The 9,959-nt window shown below is 47.5% G+C and overlaps 1 pseudogene; it reads right to left on the reverse strand.

The window, feature by feature from the left end:
- Positions 1-767: 767 nt before the first annotated feature.
- Positions 768-9,959, reverse strand: part of LOC116655357 — a 9,766-nt pseudogene continuing 574 nt past the window's right edge.

Consider the following 9,959-nt stretch of genomic DNA (forward strand, 5'->3'; position numbering starts at 1 on the left):
ATATTAATATTATCAATACAGCAGAGACATTATTATTATCGTGTTAACATTTTGTATATTCAAATCCATTCATAAATTTTTGTACTTGGAAAAATTTTTAATATTTTTAAAAAAGTTTAGATAGGGACAGTAGGAATCTCATGAATTGAATCATGCGCGTCACTAATATGATGACGAGTCAAAGGGCTACCTGGCAAAAGTTATTACAACTCCCGCCGTCCGTATATTACGGACTTATACTTTGATGAAAAAAATTTTTTTTTTTCATTTTATATATATGTTGATTTAATATTATATTAATATTATCAATACAGCAGAGACATTATTATTATCGTGTTAACATTTTGTATATTCAAATCCATTCATAAATTTTTGTACTTGGAAAAATTTTTAATATTTTTAAAAAAGTTTAGATAGGGACAGTAGGAATCTCATGAATTGAATCATGCGCGTCACTAATATGATGACGAGTCAAAGGGCTACCAGGCAAAAGTTATTACAACTCCCGCCGTCCGTATATTACGGACTTATACTTTGATGAAAAAAATTTTTTTTTTCATTTTATATATATGATATTTTTATATCATATTCATCTTGTCAACATTTTATATTTGCGCGTCACTAATAAGATGACGATGCATTTGGCTACCTGTAGCGCTCGAACGCTGTGCAATACACACTGCGTTATATATATATATATAAATAAATATATTTAAAAAAAAATATATATAATTAATATATATATACAACACTTTGTGTATATATTTTCGAATCATCAAGCAAAGGATAAGCTTCAGTGGATCGCAGTATGGCAGCTGCTCAACCACTTACAACACCTTGCCCGTTACAAAAGTCGTTTACAATTGATTCTAGGCTTTGTCATTGTATTAAATAATGTTTTCATATGTAACTAGCATGGCACCAGGTGATCAAAGATCCTCCCAATTTACTATGTTACAAATTACATTGGCATCACATCCATTGTCGTTTAAAATATAAATAATAAACTTTAAATGGTTTAGAAGCCATACAATGCAAATTGCCCCTTATTTATCATTGCAGTCCAGCACGGATACGACCTTAGAGGCGTTCAGGCATAATCCAACGGACGTAGCGTCATACCACTGTTCGCTCGAACAAGTATTGTGCCATTGGTCCGTACCTGCGGTTCCTCTCGTACTACGCAGGAATGCTGTCGCAACAACGTTTTGTCATTAGTAGGGTAAAACTAACCTGTCTCACGACGGTCTAAACCCAGCTCACGTTCCCTTGCATGGGTGAACAATCCAACGCTTGGTGAATTTTGCTTCACAATGATAGGAAGAGCCGACATCGAAGGATCAAAAAGCGACGTCGCTATGAACGCTTGGCCGCCACAAGCCAGTTATCCCTATGGTAACTTTTCTGACACCTCTTGTTAAAAACTCTTTAAACCAAAAGGATCGATAGGCCGAGCTTTTGCTGTCCCTGTGTGTACTGAACACCGAGATCAAGTCAGCATTTGCCCTTTTGCTCTATGTGTGGTTTCTGTCCGCACTGAGCTGGCCTTGGGACACCTCCGTTATTATTTGAGAGATGTACCGCCCCAGTCAAACTCCCTACCTGGCAATGTCCTTGAATTGGATCATACCTGAGTAATTGGAGTTATACCAAATTTTCAAATCAATAATACAGTAAATGCATCTCTCATTAAAGAATTTGTTTGCGATTATATAACAAACTCGTGATACTTTGATCAAGAAGCTTGCATCAAAACCCAATACCATAAGATATAATAAATATATCCGTATAATGGCTAGGAAATGATACACGTTCCATTTAATCAAGTAAGTAAGGAAACAATAAGAGTAGTGGTATTTCATTGGCGATACCAAACCGAAGTCTAATATCTCCCACTTATTCTACACCTCTTATGTCTCCTTACACTGCCAGATTAGAGTCAAGCTCAAAAGGGTCTTCTTTCCCCGCTAATTATTCCAAGCCCGTTCCCTTGGCTGTGGTTTCGCTAGATAGTAGATAGGGACATGAAAGTCTGATATGTTTAACGTGAGCACCTGCCATGTTGGCTTAATCTCACGGCCCCCTCGGGCGTGGGATATGAAACAATGCGTCAATCAGCGCCCCTTTGGAACCATGTTCCGCCGGATACCGAATGTAAGTCAATCTGTTCGGTCATGACTTAATCCTCGGTTAAGGATGGAGGCCTATCTAAACCTCTTCCGATCTTTGGGATCACGGCACCCGGTTGTATAACGCAACTCCACGTCGAGCCAGAGGCTCTACCCGCATTCGGGTGTTAAACCACAACCACCACGTAGCTCCCTAGGGGGCCTCACCATAGCCAGGACGGAACAAGTTCCGTGGGCTCCTGGCACCCGTGGTACCAGAAATTATCACAGCCTCCGGTCAGGCGCCGTGCCAACAAGGACACTACCGATTTTGACTCCAGAACAGTCACGGGTCGGTGGCCCTGGATAGTACATAGCTGCTGGGAATAGATTATGAAGTGGCCGAAGCCAAATCATAAGGTGGTACAGTTTTATCCACCATGTTCATGGACATGGCTTTCTCACTGTTCGGAGGCGAGGACTATTCCTTCCTCTTCCGCAAACCGCGGCAATCGCTGCTGGTCAGTGACCAGGCCGCTCGAAGACGGCCAGCTATGTTCCCAACAACCCCTAAGGGCTTGTGACAAGGCGGATTTGGAGCACCATCTCCGTGAATCCTCATCACCCGTGGTACCAGAAAAATCCTCTGGTCAGGTTCGTGCAACTCAACGAAGCACTCCCAGTTTGGCTACCATGAAGCTCGGGGACTGGTAGCCCCGGCGGCGGGCGAAAACCCGGCGAACTTTGCACACACCTAATCACTCGATCCTGATTCACGCACCATTCACCCCTAACACATCCCGGCATCTACAAATCAACGCATTCGTCGACGACTGAATACGGCTCTCGCAAACACATTCAATCTACTAATCCTGTCGCTCGTGGAGAGCACTTGACTAAAGTCAAAGTCCCCCCCAGCCTGAACCACACCCAACCCGCCCAGATCACGAAGATCATCATACAACGGACACTCACAGAGAACATGTTTCCAGGTCTCCTGCCGAGAGCCACACCGGCATTCCGGACTGCCCGCCAAGTTCCGCCTATGCAAGAATGCATTCAGCGACCCATGGCCAGTCAAAAGGAACCCGGCACTAAGGTTAAAACCAAAGTCCGGTCGATCGACAACAAACGAGACATCTGGAATGAACTCGTAAGTAGCCCGCCCATTCTCACTATTATCCCATCGGGCTTGCCAGTCCGACAGGACACATTCACGCAACATAGACTTCCATTCACTTGGCCCATAACTCTCCACGTTCCCTCCCGACATTTCACGATACAGCCATTCATCCTGCAGCAATGGCAGCCCCTTCTTGAGCTTGTAGCTTACGGCTCTACGCCGTATCTCCAAGTCAAGGGGAACTGCTCCAAACAAAACTTGCAGTGCCTCCGTAGAGACAGTGCGACACACAGGCATACACCCCAACAAAATCAACCTTTGCACACTTAAAATTTTCATTCTGCCCCTAACGTCCAAGACTGCATCGCACCATGATGGTGATCCGCTTGCTGCACAAGCAACAAAAAGACCACCATATATGGTGCGAGCAGCTTTTCTGCTGAGGCCCCACTCACTCCTCAAAACTCGGCGCAATCGTCCAACCGTACCGACCAATCGGTCCTTCAGATTGGCAAGGTGTGGTGCGAAGCGCAACCGTTCTCCAACGGTCACGCCCAGGTACTTCACCTGTTTCGCATACCTTATGCTGGAGCCGTCGAGCCTGACCACGGGAGGCCTGGACAAGCTGCCTTTCAGCAGCATTGTCACAGTCTTATCCCTAGCCAGGCTGACACCCACACTGTCGCCCCACTGGCCAACAATGCGCAAGCACTCTGAAGCGCTTGCCTCAATCATCGAACGCGACTGGCCCTCAACCAAGATGAGCAAGTCGTCCGCATACGCACAACACTGCCACGCTTGCTCGAGCTGCCACAGCAGGGGGTCCATCATGAGGTTCCATATAAATGGACCACAGATGGAACCCTGTGGGCAACCACGAGCCACATCCTTCCAAACAACCTCGTTCACTCCCACCACACACGCATTTCGTCCCGAGAAATAGCTCTTCCAAAGAGCTACGTCCCGGCACCCACACTCGTTCAACCTCCGAATCACACTGGCCCAACTTAGGTAATCGAAAGCCCCCTTGAAATCTACAAACACACCGAGGACGTACTTGGAGTTGCTGGATCTCACAGAGTCCTTAACGCTCCTCCAAGCGTCCTCCGCACACCTCCCTTCACGGAAGCCAAACTGCCTATCAGACATCTGGCTCCCCACACTCTCCTGCAGCCGTTCCACCAGCACTCTCTCCAGAACTTTTGCAAGAACTGGAACGAGACTGATGCCCCGAAAGGAACGCGGATTGCTCCGGTCCCTATCGAGTGACTTTAGGAGCACACTCACCCTCGTGCACTTCCATGCACTCGGAAAGGCCCCCTCACTCACACACTTGGAGTATAATTCGTACAAGTGATCCGGAATGGACTTCCAGACACTTTTACAAATTTCCCCCGTGAACCCATCCAGACCAGGCGCTTTCCCAGAGCGAAGCTTAGTGAAAGCCCACTGAAGCTCGCTCATCAGGAGGGGATCAGCATCACCCACTGCATCAGGCACTGAATGCTGCCGATCCTCCCTAGGAAAGAATTCGGACAAAAGACATTCCACACAATCCTTCCAGGTTATAAGGTCTCGACCTTCAACCCGTAGGGCACAAATATCCCTGGACCCCTCCTTCCCATTCTCCCGCAGAATCTTGTAAACACGACCCCAGGGATCGTGCTTATTTCGATCTACGAAAGAACGCCACTCGTCATCTTTCACTCTCAAAACCCTATGCTTGTACTCATGAACCCGAGTACTAAGCTGATCCCTAAGCTGGGCCACGCCGTCCGCATTAGTCCTTCTGGCCCTTTGGAATCTCTTCCTCAGAGACCGGAGAGACCGCTTCTCGGCTTGCAGTTCACGCGTCCACCACTTAACACGTTTACGAGTCACCTTACGGTGCCTCGCAAACATGGAATCATTCGCACTCGTAACCCACTCTGTCACACATGCAACCTGCTCATCCACATTCATAGCACAGAAGGTGCTAAACGGGACTTGCGTCGCCGCTTCTCTCACATAATGCCCATGAAGGGCCCAATTCGCACCACGATAGCACCACCCATTAAGCCTCTCATTCGGTTCCAGGGCCACGGCGCGGGTGACCACAATCTCAATCGGATTATGATCACTCACACCTTGACCCCCCAACACATTCCATTGAAAATCACACACTCTCATTGCTGCCTCATTCGCGAGAGTAACATCAATGTCACTCGCTCCGTTCGGACTGTTGAATGTGTACCACTCGCTAGGCTTGTTAACAACCTGTACATCCTGGGTGATCACCCATTCGGCCAGCGTCTCACCCCGGTCATAGTTCCGATGGCCAGGACCAAGCCTGGACATCTTACTGAACCATAAGGGGGATGACGCGTTCGCATCAAGGCCAAGAATGACAGGATTGCTACTCACCTGGAGTAGTACCGCATTCATGTACTGAAGGTACGGATCTAATGGCTCGGAAAACTTGCAATAAATACTTACGACATACAACCTACCAAAAATCCCCTCTAAACCCACACATACACCCCAGTCAGTAGAGTTCACTAAAGTGCACTCTATGCCGGGGTCATTCACAACGACTGCGGCACGGCCTCTGCTGTCAGGAAATACCCGCATATTTGCGGGCAAACCGCGCACACCGCCGTAGCGGTTATACGGCTCCTGCAACAGCGCCACGACGCAGCCTCTTTCACACATCATCTGCCCCACATCGCACATAACAGCGTACGAACCCTGGCAATTAATTTGCAAGAGCCGAGACATGTTAGTGTCTTGCATTCACACGTGCCAAAACTGCGCTATACACTGGGCAGGCCGCCGAGAGCATATTGTGCCCCGACGGTAGCCCCTTAAAACGACAATTTCGGCAGTCCACCGGATTGGTGCACTTCGCCGCTACATGGCCCCCTTGTCCGCACTGGCGGCACACACTCACCTTCAAGCGGCACTCCTGGACCTTGTGGTCGAAGCCTACGCAGCGATGGCAGGCATACGTCCGGACCTGGGACCGGCAGCGGAAGCTGAACCACTTTATATAGACACGGCCCGTGTCTAAAGCGGCCAGAGCCTTCTCGCTGACCTCCAGAGTCACGTTCGTCGTGCCTCCATCAGCAGCGGTCCACGGCTTCGATGCAAAGTGCACCGACTTCTTGAAGTCAGCCACGGTCATCTCATCCTTCAGGTTGTTGGCGTAGAGCTCCTCCATGAAGACGTCCGGTGACAGCGCCGTGTCCACGTCGAAGACCGTCAGGCGGGGCTTGACGGCCTGGTTCCGCTCCACGCTGAGTCCCACCTCGGCGAACTTCCTGGACGCTGCGACTTTGGAGGCCTCCGAAGCTGACGGCGTGCGGATGATGGCTCCGCCACGCTTGAGCTCCCGAACCTCGTGCACCCGGACTCCAAGGGCTGGTGCAACCTCCTTCCTCACCTTCTCCGCAATCTGGCTGCTGGAGAGCTCCGGATCGGTCCCTTTCACCACGCAGGACCAAGTCTCCCGCACCTTAGTACGGGGGACTGGGACTGGGGCTACGGGGACGGCGGCCTGTCCAACGGCGTTATGGTGCAGCGTTGACGTCATCGGCGGCGGCATGGCTACTCGGGTCTCCAGCTCCGCAACCCGGAGCATCAGGGCCACCACGAGCTCATCATAACGGCTCATCGAGGCAGAGACCGTCTGCAGGTTGCCGCTCAGCAACGCACCGCGAACGGCACGCTGGGTTGCGGACAACTCAGCCAGAACGGCTCCTTGGCCAGCAGCAACGGCGGCGCGAGCAGTAGCGTGCTCAAGGACGGCAACGGGGGCGACGGCAGCGGGGGCAACGGCAACAGGCTCGGCGATGATGGCGGCGATGGTGGCGGCAGCGGGGGCGACGGTGTTGGCTCCATGGGCTTCCAGCCCAGCTCCATTCAGCCCTCCAGGGCACGAGAAGGCCATCTCCGCACCGTTGTTCTTCTTCGGCGAGCTCCGTTGATCCAGGCGCTTCGGCTCCACTTCCGACTCCATGTCAAAGGAAATGGAACGCTCCCTTGACTTCCTGGCTTGGCGGACGTCGACTGCGACGCTGGCAGCGCTAGCGACGCTTGCAACGCTCGCTACACTCGAGCGGCTGCCCGAGCGACTGCGGCCTCCACGACCGCGCGGCATTTCCGAATTTAAATTTAAATTCGAAAGTTCGAACTTTACGCGCCACACAAAGTTCCGCACAAATTAGGACCAAAGAGTTCTCAGCACACGGCCACACTCCACTCAGCTGTTCCACTGTTTTATGCCTATATGGCAGCACCACACACAGCTGCTTAAGGTTTTTATGCCGATATGGCAGCACCAAAAACAGCTGATAGAAAGCTGTTTTTATAGTTTTCACCGATATGGCAGCACCAAAGCTTAAAGCTTTATTGTTTTGCTCAAACCACGTGGCGAATTTTCACTTTGGAAAATCACGATTTTCCGCGAAAATACGTTAGCTACACTAACCGCACAACTCGCACTTTGTAGCAGCAACGTTCGCACACAAAACGCACTTTAATTTGTCTTAAAAGGCAGCTTATTTCGGCTGATATTAATTTTTTCACCGGAGCGCACAGAAAACACGTCCGTTCGGTTCGGTAGATAGGGACAGTAGGAATCTCGTTAATCCATTCATGCGCGTCACTAATTAGATGACGAGGCATTTGGCTACCTTAAGAGAGTCATAGTTACTCCCGCCGTTGACCCGCGCTTACTTGAATTTCTTCACTTTGACATTCAGAGCACTGGGCAGAAATCACATTGTGTCAACACCCGCTAGGGCCATCACAATGCTTTGTTTTAATTAGACAGTCGGATTCCCCAAGTCCGTGCCAGTTCTGAATTGATTGTTAATTGATAATCGTTATAATTAATAAGAACTAATTGGTTTGACCCAACTAGTATTCTTAAAAATTTTAGCAAGAAAGTTCCACAATTGGATACGTAACTAACTATCCGGGGAACAAGTTACAACCATAAATGATCGAAACTCTATTTACCCAGAACGAGCACATAAACCATATTATTGTTTCCCAATCAAGCCCGACTATCTCAATCTTCAGAGCCAATCCTTATCCCGAAGTTACGGATCTAATTTGCCGACTTCCCTTACCTACATTATTCTATCGACTAGAGACTCTTCACCTTGGAGACCAGCTGCGGATATTGGTACGGCCTGTTGAGAAGTTTGCGTATCCCCACCATAAATTTTCAAGGTCCGAGGAGAAAATATCGACACAACAGTATATGTCATGCTCTTCTAGCCCATCTACCATATCTCTCTGCGAAAGACTTCCATGGTAGTACGACTATAAAACAGAAAAGAAAACTCTTCCGATATCTCTCGACGGCTTCTTTATGGTCGTTCCTGTTGCCAGGATGAGCACGAGGCCCATATTTAATAACAAACGGATACTCAACAGGTTACGGAATTGGAACCGTATTCCCTTTCGTTCAAAATTATTCAAGTATATAATTTTTACATATAGTAAATTTTATTTTTACTTGAAAATTTTCGGCTTTCGCCTTGAACTTAGGACCGACTAACTCGTGATCAACCACTGTTCACACGAAACCCTTCTCCACTTCAGTCCTCCAAGGTCTCATTCGATTATTTGCTACTACCACCAAGATCTGTACCAATAGCAGCTCCATGCAGGCTTACGCCAAACACTTCTACGCATACCATTGTACCTTCCTACTCACTAAAGTTTCAAAATTTATATTACAAGTAATATAAATCATCTACTTTAGCGGTAATGTATAGGTATACAACTTAAGCGCCATCCATTTTAAGGGCTAGTTGCTTCGGCAGGTGAGTTGTTACACACTCCTTAGCGGATTTCGACTTCCATGATCACCGTCCTGCTGTTTTAAGCAACCAACGCCTTTCATGGTTTCTGCATGAGTTGTTAATTTGGGCACCGTAACATTACGTTTGGTTCATCCCACAGCGCCAGTTCTGCTTACCAAAAGTGGCCCACTGGGCACAATATATCATAACCTTAAACTTCATATCAAGAAAGTTAAGGTTCTTACCCATTTAAAGTTTGAGAATAGGTTAAGATCGTTTCGACCCTAAGGCCTCTAATCATTCGCTTTACCAGATAAGATTATTTTATATAACATTAAAATGCACCAGCTATCCTGAGGGAAACTTCGGAAGGAACCAGCTACTAGATGGTTCGATTGGTCTTTCGCCCCTATACTCAATTCTGACAATCGATTTGCACGTCAGAACTGTTTCGGTCTTCCATCAGGGTTTCCCCTGACTTCAACCTGATCAAGTATAGTTCACCATCTTTCGGGTCACAGCATATCTGCTCAAGGTACGTTCCAGTTAGAGGCATAAATAATATAAATATTATTATACATAACTATATAGAACGCCCCGGGATTGTGTTAATTAGCTATAAAATAGTTAAAAAACTAATCCCATTATTAGTCAAGTTAATTACGCTATTAGGTTTATATCCCAATAACTTGCACATATGTTAGACTCCTTGGTCCGTGTTTCAAGACGGGTCCCGAAGGTATCCTGAATCTTTCGCATTGTTAATCATACAAGTGCTTATAATAAACACAAAAATCAATGATAATTATGCCATTATATAATTCCGAAAAATTAACGCACTGTATTCTTATTAGTCTATCAACACTTTATCAAATTAATGACATTTATTCTATGTTAAAATGCAAGCATAATAATTTGAATAAACTATAAGCC

This window comes from Drosophila ananassae (genome assembly GCF_017639315.1).
Source record: "Drosophila ananassae strain 14024-0371.13 chromosome 4 unlocalized genomic scaffold, ASM1763931v2 tig00000061, whole genome shotgun sequence".
Taxonomy (NCBI): domain Eukaryota; kingdom Metazoa; phylum Arthropoda; class Insecta; order Diptera; family Drosophilidae; genus Drosophila; species Drosophila ananassae.